The sequence below is a fragment of the Leptonotus elevatus genome, chromosome 7 (assembly GCF_054856555.1).
Source record: "Leptonotus elevatus isolate MCC_2025b chromosome 7, RoL_Lele_1.0, whole genome shotgun sequence".
Classification (NCBI taxonomy): Eukaryota; Metazoa; Chordata; class Actinopteri; order Syngnathiformes; family Syngnathidae; genus Leptonotus; species Leptonotus elevatus.
This window is the reverse complement of record NC_141245.1, coordinates 15,948,050-15,968,513: the sequence shown is the minus strand read 5'-3', so window position 1 is coordinate 15,968,513 and position 20,464 is coordinate 15,948,050. Positions and strand designations below refer to the sequence as shown.

Sequence of the window (20,464 nt, the reverse complement as noted above, 5' to 3'; positions counted from 1 at the left end):
AAACTTATGCACACATACAGTACACGCTCTACAAGTAAACAAAGCAATTAGAAGTCATTAAAGCATGAAGAAGATGAAAACAATACAAACTTTGCGATGGTTTTGACTTACGGTTAGGAATGACTTTACTTTTGAGCAGTAACATAGTTATTGTTTTATGCTGCGTGGAAAAATAAATAAATAATTGTCTCTGTTGCCTGGATACATGCATGCTAGAGGTGGCGCATCATGGGGATTGTTTAGCGGTGCGCATCTGTTCAATAAAATACCAATTTGACACGTATCTTGATACATACGGTGCGATGCAATTCAAGGATGGTTTATTTTAAAGTGGAACGATTCAACTCGGTTTGATTTAATGGGATTATGATTTGATTTGGTATGGAATGGCACAGTTTGTGAGGGTACGGTGAAATGAGTTTCTTGTCATTTTTACAATTTGAATAAACTGTTGCTAACATTGCAAGTCTTTGCCCTTCAGTGGGATACGGGTTTAAGTGGCGTTTTATAGGTAGGCCTGAATGAATGAGAATTGCATTTACATTAACATCTACTTGTTAATTTAAATTTTTATTTTTACAGATACCTCAGATGTTGTCAGATGTCACGGTCAGCTTCATTATAGGTTCTGTGGTTATCACATTTGTCCTTGCACAATTTGCTAACATTTCGTGTGACGTGATGAATTTTTGAAAGTATGTAGTACTTCCGTCATTATGTATTTATTGTTACTGCACCCACATAATAAATTGCACATCTTGGAGTTACTGCAACAACCTCACCAGCTGTGATTTTATCATTTTTTATTATCACCAAATAAGCGGCATTTCACACATTTAGTTTTATAGCAGAGCAATTGAGGAGCAAAGTCCACCTCTATGAATGCCGTATTCATGAATTTGATTTCCTAAATTTCCTTCATGCCCTAATCTCTCCCTTTTCAGTATCTCGGAGGGAAGAGAGTTGTTGTTGAAGAAGAGCTTCACTCTTGATGACATTTAAAAACAAGACAAATCATTTGAGGAGAACAAAGTGCCCTTCAGGGTGCTCCAGCCTTAGTCGCCGTATCCGTTCATCCATTTTCAGCTTTCATCCCTGCTTTCAACATAAGTACCTCTTCATTACCCCCGTCATGGTGGTTAACTCCCCGTAACTGAAATCTATATTTATTTTTAGTGATGGATTGGCATTCTAACACAGACATTGTGAATATATATATATTCCGGCAATATTATTTATCACACGTTCTCTCACCGAGAGCTGAAATATTCATTGGCGAATTAACTGTAAATCTACAGAACAAAGCGAGCATGATTTCTGACAAGTGGATGTTGTGGCTGAATAAAACAGGGCAGAAAAAAAAAAGAAACCATCAAAAATGGGTGAGCTATTGTGAAGGAAAGGCTGGACAAATGCAAATCGAGAGCAACACTGGCTGTTCTCATTCTTGGAGGACAATCTGGTTATTGGATGATTTCACGGTCCTGTCCTGGCATTTGAGTAAGATACTGAACTACCCAATGTGCCTAAAGCAATATTAGCCCTTTTCACACTGCTTTTTTTCTGGCGAAATGGCACAATGAGAGCAGGAATTTATTCACCAGTGCCACACCTGTCCATGATATACAGTAACTGTTGCGACTTTGCACAATCAGAAAATTTGATGTGTGGCAAGTTAACACAAGTATCTGGGGATGCGACAATTGCTTTCAACACAACACAGCGGGCTTGATGAAAAGCCAGCTTTGGTCGTCAGTGTTAAAAGGAGTGTCTATTGTTATTAGTATTGACAAGCCGGTCTTGGTAGTGTTCTGGAGGGAACTTTGGCAACACAGACCTCAAGCTAACAGCCTGGTGGCTGAGGAGTGGACTAAAGGTTCAAGGTTGCTCTTTATATGTCTCCCCGAAGAGAAATTTCTCTTGGAGCAAGGGACAGCTGCATACACGAATACAAAGAATCATACATCAATATTACATACTGACTGTATAAACCAGTGGCGGGTGGTACATTTGGGACTTGGGCCTCCACTTAATACCACCGCTAACATGTTGCAGATGAAGACACAGAAACATAACATAGCTATGTGTGAAATTACAGCGAGAGACAGTCATTTTGCCAATATGAGCATGAAGTTTAAACCTTTATCTTCCGATACCTCACCTCCATACGCTCTACACTGCAATATAGCAGTTCTTTAAAACTTTAAATAAAATACATTGTACTCCAGAGATGCTCATGCTTATGTAGCTTGCTCTTTGTTCCTCAGAGCTAATAAACCAGCATAGCCACAGCTAGCTAGCTAGCTAGCCAACTGTAGCACTAATAATGCCAAATAAAATCCCTTTCTGGGTTGAAACAAGCCAAACAGCAACTGTGTTGACCGATCTTTCCTCACAATGTCCAGTTTTTCTTGAAAAGTCCGCCTTGAAAATGAACTATTGACAATTCCGAGCTTGCATCACAAGTCAACGTGGCGGCCAACTCGGTGAAAGGACGCTCTCCGCTCGTTGAAAATCATTGGACTTTGGATCGTTATACTGTAATTTGATTTGTGAGGATTATTTTGATTTCAAAATGTGATGAAATGTTGTTCGACTACTATAATAATCCTTGTTTGTATGCTAGTCACAGGCAAAAGCAAAACAATAGTTTGTTTTCACCATGTAAATGAAGCATTTGTGTTGCAGAAATATCAGAAATGCCTCACAATACATACAGTACATGCAATTAGAAGCTACACAGCCAAGGCAGAGACGCACACTTTTCGGACTGAAACATGCCAATCTTGTGTTTGTAAAACTCAACCTCCATTCCTTGAAAAGTGGTTATTCTACAAGATATTTTCAATGGGATTTATGTGGATACTGGATATGTACTTTATTTTAATAATCTTTTTTTCTTTTATTGCGCGGTCTAATAAAAATATTCTGGGGTAAATAAATGCAGAGAAGATTCCAGAAATTTGTTCTATTTGCATAGTGGTTTCTTGATTGTTTGGCCAGATTGGAATCGTTTATCCTTGCGGTACCACTGCAGTGTGCCACCAGGTGCCAGGCTATTGTGTTCATTCTTGGTCTACACACTATGGAAGCTCCTGACCATTTGTTAAAAGATTAAGTTGTAAAAGTGACAATATGTCTTGTTCTTCCCTTGTTACTCATAAAATGCCCCTCAAGGAACCCGACAAAGAACAGCAAACAAGAGTCAATGGCAACAGCAGAATAAGCCGCTTGGCACAGGCAATGATTTGTCATATTTTCTATATGAGCATACAATTAACAAGAAAGGCTAAAAGATGAATGATAATTGTGTACACTGCCCATTTCTTGGTTTACCGTAGTAATTGCTTTGCAAATGTGTTCTGGCCTGTTTTGACTGCTGATGAGTTTGAGAAGTTGCTCAATGTATATACTGTGGCAGTATGAAAAATGTCGAAGGCGCTAAATAAAGAGGAAGGCTGCTGAGTAAGGGACAAAGTAAAACAAACATCAGCAAAAATGGACAGTAAATTCTGAAGCTGCATTTTACAGAGCCAATCCTCATGTGAATTTCGGATGTCCTCTGCAGTGCCACCAGTTCTTTGATTACAAATGCCATTGTTAAGTGGATTTTGCCTCTGGGGGGAAAAGCATTTTTAAAGATAACATTTACAACAATTAAATCAATTTTTGATCCTCAGAATGGCTCATAAAATGTGTATTTACAGTACCGGGTAATCAAAATGTTCTGCCTGCTCTGTGTCATCTTTCCTTTCAGTGTACGCTGATTCACATTTGTCGGAATCCAAACAAGTGTGAGTGCAGACTCGTGCGAGCTGGTGGCACGCTGCATTTGTGCCTGTGAGATGAGGAGAAGTTAAGTGGCTTGTACAACCACTGAAGTCTGACAGACAGGTGCACCGCAACATGGATTTGAAGCCTCACGCCTTAAGAGACCAAAGGTAAGAAGCTATTCCCTTTTTCCTTATCGTTTCACACTTCAAAATTGACGGCAACGGGAAGCGCTGGGGCTTGAGTATTGATAAGATGGCAATATTTGGACATGTGCCTATGAAGGAGATGACTGAGATATGGGATTCTACCAAACAACTTAATTGAGTTGTCCACGTAAGACCTAACATAGAATCTTCACAGTCACACTTTTTTTTTCTTCGTGAAGGAGGCTGACATCGAAGATTTTTCACAGGAGGGCAAAAAATAGGAAAGACAATGTGTTAAGTAAAAATTCAACATTATTAACTGTTATACAAATGTTAAAATGAGTCAATCCTTGTATTATGTAACACAATATCAAATTACAATTTAAGTACTCACTCTTTTAAGTAGTAAAGCACCTCTGGTCATTTGAATGCTAGTTTATTAGCCCTTATCCATACATTATCTTGTGTTTGTCATATTTCATTATGAAGCCAGACCCATTCTTGTTTTGCATTAAGTTCCATAAAAAAAAAAATCCACATTTTCAAGCAGACAGCAAATAAATGTTGTTTGAGACCTGTGACAGCTGTCAAAATTTTCAGTCATAGCTTTAAAACTGTAAAAATAATAATAATAATAAAAAAAATATATATATATATATATATATATATATATAAAAAATAATAATATATATATATGCAAGGACCCAAACAAATATACCCAACTATGTTTGTCCTTTTTTGTGGTCTATGCCAAAACAGTCTTTTAGCCTTTCTATGCAAGCACACAAACAGAGATCATTAGAGATTGCAGTGGTGTCCTGTTTCCTGTCCTAGCCAAATGCTGACGTTAGTTCCGAACTTACTGAGCTGAGAATTTCTGGCGGCACGTTTCCAATGTGGCACTACGAGGTTTCCGACACAGCCAGCTTTAGAATTAGAATTATCTCTGGGACTATTTTTTCCCCAGCCACATTATTCCAAAATAGCAGCAGTCTTACTGAAGTGTAATATTTAACTCTACCCACCTCTGCCTTTCAGCGCAGAAGTCTTCACGTCTTTAACGGCTTTTCAATTAATTTCGCAAGAGAGGGCAAGTGCAAAGTGACAGACCATATGCGTTTCATCATTTTGAAGCTACCACTCTCCCACAGGCAGCTCCTGTGAATATAAACAGCAGCACCCACAGTGTGCTGTAAAGACAAATTTCTCCGAGGCGAAATCTGCTACTGTCAGAGTGTGACTTTTTACCAACTCTGGCACATGGAAAATGGGTTTGTGGAGATGGTTTCAATTTCATTGCCCACATGTGCAATCTTGCATGAGATGCAAGTATTGACTATCACTTTGGTGCAGATGGCGTATATAACCCCCCCCCCCCCCCCCCACATTAAGTGTCAACCGCTCTGTTTAGTGTTGCCGTTGGGTGAATCCTTCTTGCTCAGCCATGCTGGGAATGAAAGGCGCTTGCTGGTGTGTCATGCTCATTAGCGTTATCTTTCTTGCACTTTGGTTGCTGCTGCATTGATCCCGGCCTGTAGGACATTTATGTTTACCTGCATTGCAAGAAAAGAAAATATTTTGGAAAAGGTGAGAGCACTAAATGGGAGCCTGTCTGTCCCTTCTTCCCAGTTTGTTGCGCTTATGAGTGCAATTTTATTTGTGTGCCTGCTTGGATTTAATGAACTGTTTGCATATTTGTGTTGACTGAATTTCGTCTGGTGTCGGTTGCTGCTGGGCCCCCTGCCTTTTCTCCGCTTCTTCCCTCACTGCTCCTGGAAAGTCGAGATAAGACTCACTGATGTTTGTCTGCTCCCTGGCAGATTACTGAGGCAGACAGGTACGAGGACTCTGGCAGTGCCAGTCTGCTGGAGGCCAAAGAACTTTTATTGGATGGCTGAGCAGATCACAGCCCCACCTGTATGAGGGCCGTTGCCGCTTAGCCAATTACTTTTCAAAGACAAACGAACATAGAATCTCCTGGAAAATGTGATTTAACTTTAAATGTCATATTTCTGCAAATAGTGGCCTGCGGCGTTTATTTACTCAACTGCATTGGGTGCTCATGCTTCAGTGCATTCGTGGAATAATATTAAACAATGTTAGCTGTATACTGCATGTCAAGTGAAAGTGGATTTTAGAACACAATAAAAATGATGATATTACCATTGCAGCAAAATGGTAAGAAAGGAATAAATAGGTATCTTATCGGAACATAAATATGGAAACATTAAACATTGATTCAATTGGCGTGCTAATTGGCCATTACAGTTCTATTATTCTCTATACTTGAATTCAACTAGAAGAATGTTTACGTGCCTTGATAGGTGTTGCTGTCTTGATTATAAACAAAGTTTAAATAATTTAATAATTGTACTTTTTATGTTATCTAAATCATACAATAACGTTACTTCATATTCATAGCTGATCGGAAAAAATTAGCTAACATGATAAACTTGGGAGCATAATGAAGAGATAAAGAGTATAATCAGCAGACAACCTGCCCCACAGTGCTTCGTTTTTTTCTCAAAGTATACCGCTCCCTTTCATGATGATTGAATTAAAAGAACTTTGTTAAAGTGTACAAATATAAAAGCCATAAACTTTCATGACAAGAGAAGTCATAGAGCAAAAAACAATCATCATGTTGTTGTTGGTTCTAAAATAAGATCATAGCAGACTCTAGTAGCTCCTGCTGGACTTGGTGATCTTACATCACTTTGGAATAAAATCAAACAATTCCTTTTATCAAGAACTTGGAGACCTTTACTGTCACTCATCTGCTCAAAACATTACAATCACGATCTACGGCTGTTGGTATTAAGTTTTGAGCTAGCTCTCCTGAAATTGAAGGGTGGTGTGGTTTGATACTGGTCAACTGACCTACAAGTGAAAGAAAGAAGTTAACTGTCTACTCTCATTTAATAAAATTAGAAAAATTATATACTAGACTATAGATGCAGCTATTAAATAAGAAAAAATAAGAAAGTGGGGGGCGAAAACCAACAGAGAAATTCTCAAACGCATGCGGCTCAACCATGAAGGATAAGACACAATATGGAATCTCAGGCAAAGACGGGTTCGTGGCAGAGGATTTACTGGGGGGGAAAAAAAACTTCTGGGAGAGAAGTTTGGGAACAAGACATGATACCTAAGTGTGAATATGCTGTAGCAGGCAGAATCACATGTTAGGTTGTACTCGGCATGACAATGATGGGCAGAGATGGGTAGAATTATCTGGTGTGGGTTTATTCTTTTGTTCAAATGGTAGCACACAGTGCGCAGGATTTTTTTATTTTTTTGCCATCTAGTGGTGAACTAACAGAATGCACACGCACTATGGTGCCTCAGAGAGACCACATTTCGCAAGCCTACTACCAATTACTAAGTTTTGTCTCCTTCGGGTTTCCGTAGCAGAAAGATGGCGTCCAAACATGTCTGTCTGCTGTAAGTTTTTTTTTTTTTTGCACTTTATTGAAATTAATCATTTTTTTAAATGAATGAACATTGAAAAATCTAAAATTTCTACACGTATGTCAAGTAAAAACTACAGTTATATGAAGAAATGTAAAGTAATATTAAGCAGGTAGAAATGATCAAACTAAAAGATGGCGTCGCTCCGCAGAACATAAACATCGGCTCACAAATGTGTAAAACCTGATTTAATTAGTTACTTCCTGTTGTTTTCCTGATGGGTAAAAAGGGATACATCAATTTGAAGGAGGCGTCTATTACAGGGGTGGACACGTTTTGAGGAAACAGTATTTAGAGTTGCATATCATATCGAAAAGAAAAGAAAAACTTGTTTTTAATGCGATGAATATTTATATTGTAATGTTTAGATTTTTATTATTTAAATTTTTTTATCTGAGATTTCTGTTGACTTTTCTGCTTGCTGTAAGGGTAATAGTGCAGACAGAGAGTAGCCATGCAGAGATCAGTTCACAAGGCAGGCAGAGGATTTGTCTTGCGCTTTTGACTTTGGCTCACTTTGCATGCTTGAGATATATCCCCTTTGAAACCAGGCCTGATCTGATACAGATGTTTCCTTGTTGATTCGTTTTGTATTTTTAAGAAACAGGTGATCCTCTCAAATGCAGAATAATTTTTTTTAAATCTGACAGTAGGCTTATCAAACCTGTGCGAACAGAGTTCATTATTTTATCCGGTCACCTTTTCCCGTAATTGGAGCGCAAACAAGTCTGTTTTGGTGACTCGTGAGCTGCAAATAGAACAGGAAGAAATTAAGACGTAACTTTATTTATTTATTTACTCATCAGATGTTTTATTTCTGTAGTATTTTTATTTGTGCTTTTACTGGGCCTCATTAAACCCAAGGCTGGTGTTGTTTCACGACATTGTGCCTGCCTCTAGGACTGGAATGCGAAAACGATCCCGCATTAATTCTGCTTTCACAAATCTCCCGACTATTAATAATCGGGCACATTGGTATGCTTCCCGGTCACGGCCCACACTGTCGTAAATGGAGGGCAGAAATGAATGAGCACAGCTCACGTGCCATATTGTCATTGTGACTGGGTTTTTAGTTTGCACTCAGCCATGGACAAATCTCCTGAGATGGCACAGTTGGAGCGCGTCGACAAATAAGAGAGACAATTTGCTGTTGGGCTATACTGCTGCTTTATTGTGAGTGGCAGGTCCTTATCAGCGCTCCCACTGGTTGATTACAGTTGAAAGGGGGTCAGGCTGAATTAAGGACCAGCTAATTAAAATGTCCAGGGGACATACGAGGCCTTCTTTCACTTATCTGCTCGAGGATAGTTAGTGTAAGAGGGGAGGTGGAAAAAAAACACGAAAAATGAATAACGGTTTTATTATTGCACTTGTTGAATAACGATATCGGATACAAGATCTCTGTGGTTATTCATAACCACACCATTTTTAATGTCTAATGTCCATTAAGTCCTTGGAGATACTGCAGGAAAGACTTGGTTAGCGTATTCCCAAGTGAGGAGACTCCTATAGATGGATATGGCTATTATGTTCTTAGCCTTCTCACATCTTGTCTCCATGGTGTGGCATTTTTCAAATTACCCATTTTCACAGCCTACTGGAGAACAGAGCTTCTGCTCTATAGCCAGTTTTCATTTGCATATACAGTATATGTATGACATTGAGGTAGATTTTGGGTGGTGAAAATGTCACAGCCTTGTCTGCTCCATAGCATTGACATGAAGTCACTAAAAGGCAATGCAATGACTACAAGAGAAAATAAGCTAGTGGTAGCAGTAAAAGTAAAATGTTACGACACCAAACCCAGAAAACAGAAGTTGTGACCTTCGCAATGTGAGCCAGAGGGCATTTTGACGTGGAGAGTGGATGACTTTATCGGTTTCATTCTTATTCCACAGATGCGATATTTATCTGAATCCTGTGTTTAGCATAGTGGAGGCACATATTATTGCAAATAAATTATTTTCCACACAAAAACATAGAACCTTATATGGAGCAATTAACACGTTTGTTAGAGGGAGGGCCACTGGTTAGATGTTAGATACTATATTAGCAAAACGACATCTCTACTGTAACATTTGACTGTTGCAGCTGAACAGTGTCCCTTGTTGAGTTGTTGGTCTGGGCACGTTTCTATTTCCAAAGTAAAGACATTGGAGAGTTAGGGTTGGGCATTGTGTCCAAATTCCCCTCCGGGCTATGAGTTTCAGCAAGAAGTAGTTATTTCTTAACAATTACCACAGTCCCCTGGTGCAGGCACAACTTCATTTGACAGTGACTCATTGTAGCGAGGCCGATTGATCCATGGAAAGGCAACAACGTTTTCTTGACTTTGAGAGGAAAACAAGAGCAAATGGCAAACAAACAGGGACAGCTCAAATCTCTTTATTGCGAAGCCCTACTTTGTTTCCAATTGCAGGTTGGATTCCTGGATTACGAATGTTTGTAGAAGAATGGAAGTACACAGTATTTCCGTGTTGGGGCATATGCTTTTGTTTGTTGGGTAACATGCGGCATCTAGGCTTGATGTCAAGGTGTCCTGAATTTGACTGACACCATGAGCGAATCAGCATAATGAGGTGCCATGTTGCCTGTGGGAATGATTACTGCAGTATGAGAGGCATTAGATTGATTAGGGCAATCTCCTCCTCTGTCCCTGAGATGAACCATCATCATGTTTAGACTTCATATATTGTCCCTCCCTTTCAGGCAGTATGACTCATTACTTTTTGGGGGTTAACAAAATACTGTTCGATCATTAACGTTTTCTTTTTTCATCTCTAACACACACACGCAGACCACTTTGAATGTTTCAATGAATGCTAATGCTAACACCAAGCCTAACCCAAGTAAGGCCTGTTTGCAGTAAGGTGAAGAGAGCCAGATTCAATGAAAAGGCTACTCTCCCTGTTCATTCTGGTCACCATTAAACCCTATACCTATGTATTGAATTGTAAAATAAAAACAAAAAAAACTTCAATAAACAAGGGTTCAGTGAATTTGCATAGGAAACTGGTGGGTGAAGAACCACTGTCCCAGATAATGAAAATGATCTAACAGACTATATATAATTTTTTTAACATGCACTCGTGGAGGTTTAGTTGAGCAATAAACACTAGAACCACAAGACCAATTATAGCTTGTTGCTCTTGTAAAAATGTAATGCTGATTAATCGATAGCCAGTGTTATTGATGCAATAAAGCGTGATTGCTGAGCGTCCCATTTGTTACAGTTCGGTCCAACCCTTTAAGCGTGATTGCCTCTGAGGAGATCTACAGACCCATTTATCAAGCGAGGTTGATCTTCCTCAGGTCACTGGTGATCCGAAGGGCATGCTCATGGTGGTAAATGCGAGCTTACGGTGTCCATGTTGTACAGCCTACAGGCATTAGTCATAACATCAGTCACATCAGTGTTTTTAAGGTTGTATATTTTCAACTGGATCGCGCAGACCTCAAGATCTTTTTCTTTGAAGGTATCATGGCCAGCCTGTGTAGGTCTCTCCCCATCAGCTTGATTGATTGTGAGCATGATAATTGCAAGTCAGATCACCACTTTGTTTCTACGTGGAGCTTGACGAGGCTCAATGCCGCTACCCTGTGCAGTGCCATGAGCTGCTCACAGCAGAAGCAGCTAATTAGATTGATAAAAAGCTAATGTGATTAGCACCCGAGGAGCAGGCTATACTGGGTACATCTTGCCCACTGGGGTTAGAAAATCATATATGAACAATACATACCAGTATACTTCAAAAGTTGCAAGGCATTGTTACTGATTGTTATTGTGGCTATGAGATTGAATGACTTTTTCTACTGTCGTATTTAGGTTAGCAGAACATTATACAGTATGTGATGTACAACAATCCGGCTAGTAGCAAATTGCTTCGAGCCTTGAAAGGCTGAGATTGACAGCTTGATTGATCACGATTAATTGATATGGCTGCCAAGATTAATAGGTGATGGGAGGGATAATAAATGGGTACACTAAAACGTATGAACGGGTCAAAGCAAGGAGTCATGACTGAGAATAGATTATGAAAGAATGATTGGTGGAATGGTTGAGCTCTTGCTCCACATCATTACTCATGCTGCACCTGATGAGCGCCATAACTCTGAATTTTGATATGTTTACATCACATGCCTACCATAATGTACGTAACATAATAATCTTATGCTATGTTGTGTTTGCATTGTGGAATCTTCAGCTGTTTCTATACAAGATCATTTACATAATCATGTCAGTTGGCTGTTTTAAGAATCAATGTTTTAACCATGAGGAGTCATAAAGTTGGATGGTCACAATGTAGTCAACTCCTGTTTTCTCATGACTTCAGTTCAGACTGCATGGATCTCATTTAGCATGCTAGTCCTGCTCTAGAGCGCGTCCAGAGGCCCTGCTCTGAGACCAAGGCTTAACTCTGGGAAGGGATGTTATAGCTTCTCTCAAGTGCACCTGTTCTCTAAAGACAGCTCATACAGTTTACTGCGTGTTTTGAATATCCTGCTTTTTCTACTTCTGAGTATTATCATTGGAATCCAGGACCTGGACCAACATCTCAAGCCTGGAGTCCTCTGAATCAGGGAGTAAGTTAGCAGTTAAACTCTATATTTCCGTTTACCCAGCCTAATAATGCCAGGAATAATCTGTTTTAGAATTTTCAGATGTGAGTCCGACTCAGAACGGGTCATAGCTTATTGTGCCATGTATTGGTTTTAGAGGAATGTTTGTCTCAGTGTGACGTGGGTACTGCACATGCATGAAAGTGGGCTAGTTTCAAGCGTGCATGCTAATAGCAATTTAATTTGATTGTTGAGCAGTCAGTCAAGAAAGGCCAGCTAGGAAATCAACACCTTTGTCTAGATTCACTGCTGGCCTCTCACGCCATCACAAAAGCATACTAAGGGTGTTTGGCCACTTGGATGGCAGCTGACAGGTTAGCTTAGCGCAAGATAGCTAAACATAAAACAGATTTACTGGACCAAAGCATGAAAAACACCCTGGAGTCAACTATTGGCCTGGGTACGACGAGGGATCCTGGAAGTTAAAGGAAAACCTTTTTGTAAGTTGCCGTTGCTGCGTCAATGCACTGGTGTACACTCTGGTTCAATACATGGACGTCTTCAAATAAGTGAATGAATGAGGCTTTGTAAAGTGTAGATGAAGTGCTATCAGTGCTTGAACACAAATAGCGAAGGCAGATTTGCCAAATGTTTTACTTTTGGAGATAGTATCAGTGGTGTAACAGGGGCAGTACAGGAGCTGTGAGTAGGGAATTGCAGCAACCCAGATCACGTGTGTCTAGTTTAACAATCAAGATTCAAAGATAACAGTTTTTGCTGTCAGACTCGTATTGTGTACGTAACATCAGACGCTGGAGCTGAAATCATCACACATATACAGTAATTATCTAATTTTGACGTGCAGTTTCTCTGTTTGAACCCAAGTGTCTCTGCAATATGATGTAAGGCACAAGTCAGATTAGCACCTTTTTGTTCCATTTTGACTTGTGTGTTTTCAGACAAACTGCAAGTCATCTTCTTAATAAGTCTCCACTTAGTCTGTTTTCTGTCAAACAGTACAGCGTCCTTGAGCTCCAAAGTTTCTTGGTTGAACAAAGGCAAGCAAAATCTCTCTGATACATTACCCTTTGCACCCCCACACACACACATATACACACACTGCAGGGTTTTCGACTTCTAATGCTATTTATACACTGTTCCCAAAACTTTTTCCGTATATTAAGAAGCCGTGAAAGCTTTTGCTCTCATCCACCAAATAATGAATGGCACCTTGAGCTCCAACTGTTATATTGCACTGAAAATCCTTGCTGAATGCCAGACCTCAGGTCACCAAAATCTATTTCCTTGACAACTGATTTGTGCTCTACGAGGCTTATGCAAAATTTCAAAATACAATACACAAGGTATGAGAGAAAAGTTTCAGGGCTGGTGTCACAAAGAAATATTTTAAATCCAAACTATTAATTTTCAACTTCAATCAACCAGCATGAGTACACGACTAAAGTTGCGGCAGGACAATTCGAGGCATCCCTTCGAACCCTACCTGGCTCTGTGTGAGTTGTTTCGCTTTCCCAAGCTAAAGAGGATGATTAGGGAGACCCATTTTTATTTATTTTTTTATTAAAGAGGGAGACCCATTTGAATACACGAAGAATGGCAAGATGGCCATGAGACATATCTGCAGAGGATCCCTGAAGAATTCTTTCAGGAGTACATGGAGGCGTGACACAGAAGGCTCAAAAAGCGAGTTTGTATTTTGAAGGAGAAACCTTGTAGTTTGGATTTGAAATACAGTATATATTTGGTGACACCAAACATAATTGAACTTGCTAAATTTGATAACCTTTTCTGTTGGTATCACTAGGATCACTAGTTGTTTTTTAATTTCCCCTTTCATTCGATGACATCCCATGGCCTAAATCCCCGATCCTGGCAAGGAAAAACACCCAGAAAATCCGTTTGGGGAAATAAAGAGAACATTTAAGAAAGGAATGCAGATGTTGGGTACCCCTGTTTCAGGTCAGTGCCTAAATTTAGAGGATCAATGTTTCAGAATAAATCCGAACATGTAAATGACAACTCAACACGGCTCTGGATCATTGCTTGTCACCATTACATTCCGATTCGATTCGATGGATTGGGCCAGTGTAGAACCAATTTCAAAACGGATTGACTTTTTGCTCAACCATGGTTCATTATAGTTTGCAGGCAGGTTATCTTCCCTCTGGGTCCGCTGACCTTCCGACATGAAGAAGTGTATAGAAAATTGGGCAGAAAAGGTTGACTAGGAGTGAAAGAGGATTCTTGAAGGAAATTGGAACATTACAATAGAAGCATTTGTGTCGGGCCATGTGGATAGGACAAAAAAGGCAAGAGGATTTCCATGTTACAAATAAACATGCATCATCCCAGCTGAGTTACGGTGTCCAGTCCACTCCAAGCATCAGTTTGTTCCTCCCTCTTTGTGTAATTGAACCCCCTGCATCTTTTTCACACAGGCCATTCCATTCTGGCTGGACACCGCACCAAAGCAAAATTGTCATTTCTTATGCTCACCACCAGTGTGGACCTGATCTTGGAATTTTGTGGTGGCCCTCTGGGATATTGTAAATGGAGCCCAATCTAGTACAGGAGAGCCACTAAAGTCGAATACAATCCATTTTGGAGCTGATTGAGCTCCAATTTGTTTGAATTTACTGTGAATTTAAACAATTCCTTCCACGTTTGATCTCACAGTTCTATGGTCGCCGTGATTTTTTTAAGTGAATCCTTTTGATCAGTGGCCCCCACCGACTGTTTCATAACAAGCCCATACAACATTGCGGTACCTGAGTGAGCTTTTAGGGACGATTGCCACTGCCCATGAGTACAACCCCCAGTGACAGACTGTGTGAATGGGGTGTGAATTTTAATTGGGGCATTAAGCACAAACGCACTGACCAATTCTCTGCACACTAATATATTCTCATAGTACTACTTGAGCATTTTCATTTTGCAAGGTGAGCCAAAACTAACAGTTACAGAACATCAACTGTGCAATAATCCTTGGCCCTTTAATAGCTGTACAACCAAATTATGTATGAGGTGTGCTTCGTTTGCATCTCGATCAATGCTGGGAACACACAACAAATGTGCAGATTCGTCAGCTCAGAATGGTGGAAGACAAGTCATACTGTGGCACGGCCAGCAATGTACTTCATTTTAGGGTGCTTTTACATTAGCAGCCTTTGGCTCGTTTTTAGTCAAGCTCTCGTTCGTTTTACCCTTTGGTGCATAACAAAATTTTAGTGTGGTCCAAATCATCCGGCTAAATATTGAATATTGACAATAACACCATTGCGTGAAGTCCTTGTTGTGAAGCATCAGCGCACCAAATGCACAGCTTATACCGAATGACATTGCTATATCCCGTCCAAGCCAATATCACAAAGATATTTTTATTCGGCCCGACAGAAAGCTGGACCCCCGAGGAAGCATGTGTATCGTGTAGCTATATAAAGACAGTTTGGGGAAATGTGAGTTCCGTTATTTAATGCTCCCCTCACTGACTTTATGAAGTCAGGTAGTTTTTGCTGGTGTTATTTGTTTGCTGATGTTAGCTAGAGTGCACTGCAGCAGTCAAAATGTGATTTTCAGTTTGGCTCCAACTCGCAGCAAAAAATAACACAAAGTGGGAGCACACATTGGGTCTGGATGCCAAAGTATGTCAAGGTTTTCATCCAAATGTTTCGAAATTTTTATGCGCATTTTTACAAAATGCGCAAAACGGACATGCAACTTATGCCCGTTTCCATCCGCTCTTCTTTTGCGAATATGCGCCGCGAGATGACGTTGTAGTGACGGAACTTTGGGACAATGGGAAGTTCTAGGTGGGAATGTTGGTTTTGACGGACTGAACAGAAGTAGTTTGTCTTGTTAGCTTCCCTCCCGCAAGTGAAGTGTGTCGTTACGTTGAGAGCTGATGTTAATAAAGCCATCTAAAATTGCATTCATGTTTTTTTTTTCTTTAATTCATTATAAAACAAATTGTGTTTCTTCGTCTCCCCAAACATATCTCACTTTATCATCCGCCATTTATTGTGACTACAAACGTGCGTGTGACGCAGTATCAGTCAAAACGTGCGACGTAGATCCGGTCTTGTAGTCGCTTATTCGCAAAACCCACTTCCAGCGCCAAAATGCTAATTTTACTTTTTTTGATACGCTTCAAAAACCACCCCCTTCAAGCGTAAAAACTTATTGCGAATTTTGGGCCTTTTTTTTTTCTTTCATTCAGTTTCTTTTTCGCAATTCTTGAAAATTCAAATAAAAATAGGTGAATGGAAACCCACCTAATGTCTATGCTTAGGACAGTAGTGGATAGCATGAAAAGTGAAAGAACATAATGTACTTTTTGTATGTTTAAGTAACAATTTTACCTGATGGAAATCACATTTCCATTTATTGCAGTATGACTCATAATATTGCAGAGATAGATAGATGGACTCATGATGTGTTTTACTTTACTTCAGAAGAGGTCATGTTTTTGGTAGTTTGTTGATATTGTGGTTTAGGTGTGAAAAAAATAAAAAAATAAAATCATCCAAGAACTAGAAGAGTCAGAAGAGACGATCCTGTGACTTAATGTGAAAGAAAATATGAAGGGAAAAAAAGCGTTGGCAGAGGTGTCTGCTCTTTAAATGTTGGATGTTTTGCAAATATTTAGCTCACTAGGCAGACTGCAAAAAATATTCAATAATTCAACAAAGTAGTTATGTTTTGAAGTGCCTAGGAAATGTGAAAATATTTTGGAATCATTAATCGTATTAATTCAATTCCCTCAAATTCCCCAAAATGAAAACCATTTATTAATTCGTAAGAATCCAGTATTGAAGTTTTCATTCACTCCTCAGGCCTTATACAATACAACACATCCTTTTTTGACATACAGTATAATCATGTAAGGCAAAACGTCTGCATGTAACATAAGTAACAGTCACAATTCTTTGGGAAATATAGGCCACATATTTTCAATGTCATTTTCTTTCAAAAAGTCACATTTCAAAAAACATTCAGTAGGGAACGATGATTTGAGATACAAGCATTTTTTGTTACAAATTAAACTCGGATCTCACGTCACCACTGTACAGCACATGTAAACAAAAAGAAAATGACAAAATTGGCCTTGAAAGTAGATGATAAAAAGCCATTTGGCAAGCAATTGTTTTTCTTTTTCTTGGTTATCATTGCTGACGGTATTTCACTCTAAAAATCAGGAACCCGATAAAAATGTGCATTTCTCTGTTATGTTTCTGGTTCATGTTTGTAATTACATTCGTATAGATGTTCCAGGGTTGCTCAGGAGATATATTGTAAAAATTATTAATAATTGGGTGTGTGTTTAGCATCATACTCGGTCGTACCGCTGTTGCGGCTGCTGATAATGAGAGGGTCCCTCTCGGGATGCTGAATGTTTAAATGTCACACTTTGGAAGTGTTGACTCGGGCAAAATGCCATCGCTCTCCATTGACACTGAATAGAGTTGCTGCTTTTTAACACAAAAGCCAGAGGGAGAGAGCAGAGTAAATGGCTAATTTACAATGTCAAATACTAGACATGCTAATGTTGCAGTCCATTGAAGAGGCAGTCAAATTGGCCTAAATATTCAACAGCGGGTTACCATACTACGCTGCTTGTTTGTATTGCATGAGGAATTTGTGTTTGTATGACCGACCGTACAATATTTTTTATTTTGCCTTGCTTTTGGAGTACAACTGCATACTACTGGGATGTGTATGTGTGGACTCTTTTATTTATATATATATATATATATTAGGGGTGTAAATATATAAATTGATTATTGCGATTTTTTTCTCCACTCAAATTTAGAAAATACTCATCAGTAAACTTGTACATGTACACTGTAAGATTTGTATGAAAATGTATTAATTTATCTGAAAATTCAGGCTTATAACTGAGCGACTGCATTTAACAAACAGGTTGCAGTTTGTTTCATGTCTGAACAGCACTTATTATCAAATATTAAGGCTTAATGTTTTATTAATATAACATTCTTCCATGCTTAATGTGTGAATCCTAACCCTAAGCAAGACGTTTTGTTGAATATTCCCGTAAAAAATTTATGTTTAAAAATCAATTTGGCCGCATATCGAATCAATTTGAGAATTGCGCGCTGTAATATCGCGATATATTGCCGAATTGATTTTTTTCCAACACCCTTAATATTGTGACTTCCCTATTGTGTCAATAGGGAAGTCAGCTCCTCCAAAATGGTCAAATTGGGTGAATGAGGAGCTACACTAACCCTCTACGCCAACTTGGAGGTTTCTTTTTGTTTTCATGAATAATGTAAAGGAAGCAATGATAGTCTGCTAGATCAAGTACTCTTTTTCTCGCCCGGCCAGATTTTGTTCCTTGAGATGAGACACTCTTGAAAACCAGCCAAAAAGCAGAGGAGTACATGTGCAAAAAACAAAACAAAAAAACTCTCACATCACGTGAATACATGGCGTTTTGAAGCACAACTTCCGTTAGATGCATTGTGATTTTTCCCCACACAGCACAGTCCTGCTCCCTCAGATCAGCCATCAGTCGTTCACCCTTGTGATTCAAGCTGGGAAGCCATACAAAACATTGATTTCAAGATGGCAGTTGGTGTTGACAACAACATTCAGTCTTTGGAGACTTGTGCATTTTTTTTCTAGTATTAAAACTCTCTCATTCTTTCAAAATTTTCTGATCCACCGCACACTCTCATCCTCCTCTTTTTCTAATCAGTTAATTACTTGCATAATTTAAAAAAAATGACCCCAGTAGTTTGACATGAACAAATATTCCCAATGTCATATGCAAACATTTATTAAATGCTTTACTTTAATGCATGTAGTTATGTTTATTGCTCAAACACTGCTGTCAAGATCAATCTGTGGTCAAAATTAATAATGTGATTAATCTGTGCTAATACATGATTAATCTCGCAACTGACACGGTCATATTTTCTAAAAAGAAAATCTTATCATGAATTTTTGTTGTGCCTTAAGAGTGACCCAATTTACGAGTTTCTCGAGATGCGAGCCATCGTTTGGCCGATTTTTGCTTTGAGTTGATTTAGCTCACTTCACAAAAAGTAGCAGTTACAGCTTGCGAACAGTTCTTAAAAAAAAAAAAAGAGGCCTTAAGCAGTTTGCCACTCTTATTTAAGTTGAAAGTAAACAAAGAGAATTACACATAAAAAACAACCACGTATGACAAGAAAAACCATTAAAACCATTGATGAAACCATAGCAAACATTATGACCTTGAACAAACCTTGACGAACCCCGATGAGAAATCAACATTCGCTACCTTTGCAAGCACTCGCAAACATTCGCCCCCTCTGTTGGGTCGGACTCGTCAATTAACCTACAATGCATTTTTTTGGAATGCAGAAGGAAATAAACTGGCATACCCGAAGAAAACTCAAAGCCCTGAATCGAACCATTCAGTGCCCAGTTATTAACTCTTAACCAAAGGGAGATGGCTCCAGCTCTCCTGTGCCGGTACAAAACGGATGGAGTGTGACAAATAACGTGGGACTTTGTTTGTAGCATGTTAAGAAATGACAAGGAAAGGAAAGGCCTTTGTCACAATCCGCCATTTTCTGTTTTATATTTAAGGAAACAAGTGTGTTATTGTATTCCCATTAGCTTTCAAGCTGCGATATCAAGTATGTGTGATATTCCTATTGTACTCTTAAACAGAAAACAACAAGAGGAACACAGTGTCAGGAATGGGGTGCAGGTCATTGAAATGTAGATGCGCTTTCATCCACACAGTGCAGAAATCAATGGTGGCGCAGCAGATGGCAGCGGGATCACTCGGGGCATGCTGCGCTCACCTCTTTTGTGCTGCACTGCCTCCTGGGAAATCCAGGAAGCCAGTCTGCTATAATGAATGTAGTCTATGATGCACACACAGTGTTTGACACAGGTGGCTCTGTCCGGCAACCAGTTAAAAGCGTGGCCTTGAGGGAGCCAAACCCACATAAGAGACGACTTCAATCAAGGTTTATCTAATGGTGCAGGAACGTACCACAAATACTTGTTTACCCCTCAGAGGAATATGTTTTTTCTTGAAAATTGCATGACCTGACCTATATTCTGGCCACGAAACGGTGGCACACATGCAAACTCACATTGAGGTTTCGAACTTCAACCCAATTTCAATGGAAGACCTCCCAAGCCGAATCTGTTCCATGAGGCTGGTTTACTTCCAAGTTGTTTTCATTTCAAAACATACTTCCCATAGAAAACATTCTTTTTCTGGACCTTGCATTAAGAGATTGGTAAAATCACATTTCTAACATTTATAACTGTCATGAAAATATAAACCAAAGTTATATTGTTGTTTAATAAAATTTAGATGATGTAGAACTAAATATGTTGACTCACTGACACATAATGAGAAGGAACAGGAAGGCATATACAGAGCAATATTTTCATGGTTGTTAAATCGTTAGCTGTCTATTGAAGATTTCTATGGAGCCCATAGAGTGAAATGAGGAGAACGAATT

At 39.2% G+C, this 20,464-nt stretch overlaps 1 protein-coding gene across 4 annotated transcripts in view; it reads left to right on the top strand.

The window, feature by feature from the left end:
• Window positions 1–20,464, top strand: part of grik4 (glutamate receptor, ionotropic, kainate 4) — a 299,291-nt gene that overhangs the window by 67,506 nt on the left and 211,321 nt on the right. For all 4 annotated transcript variants that reach the window (XR_015095554.1, XM_086080252.1, XM_086080249.1 and 1 more), the window contains exon 2: window positions 3,758–3,941. The gene's annotated coding sequence lies outside the window, so the exon portion shown is untranslated. The remainder of the gene's footprint in view (window positions 1–3,757; window positions 3,942–20,464) is intronic.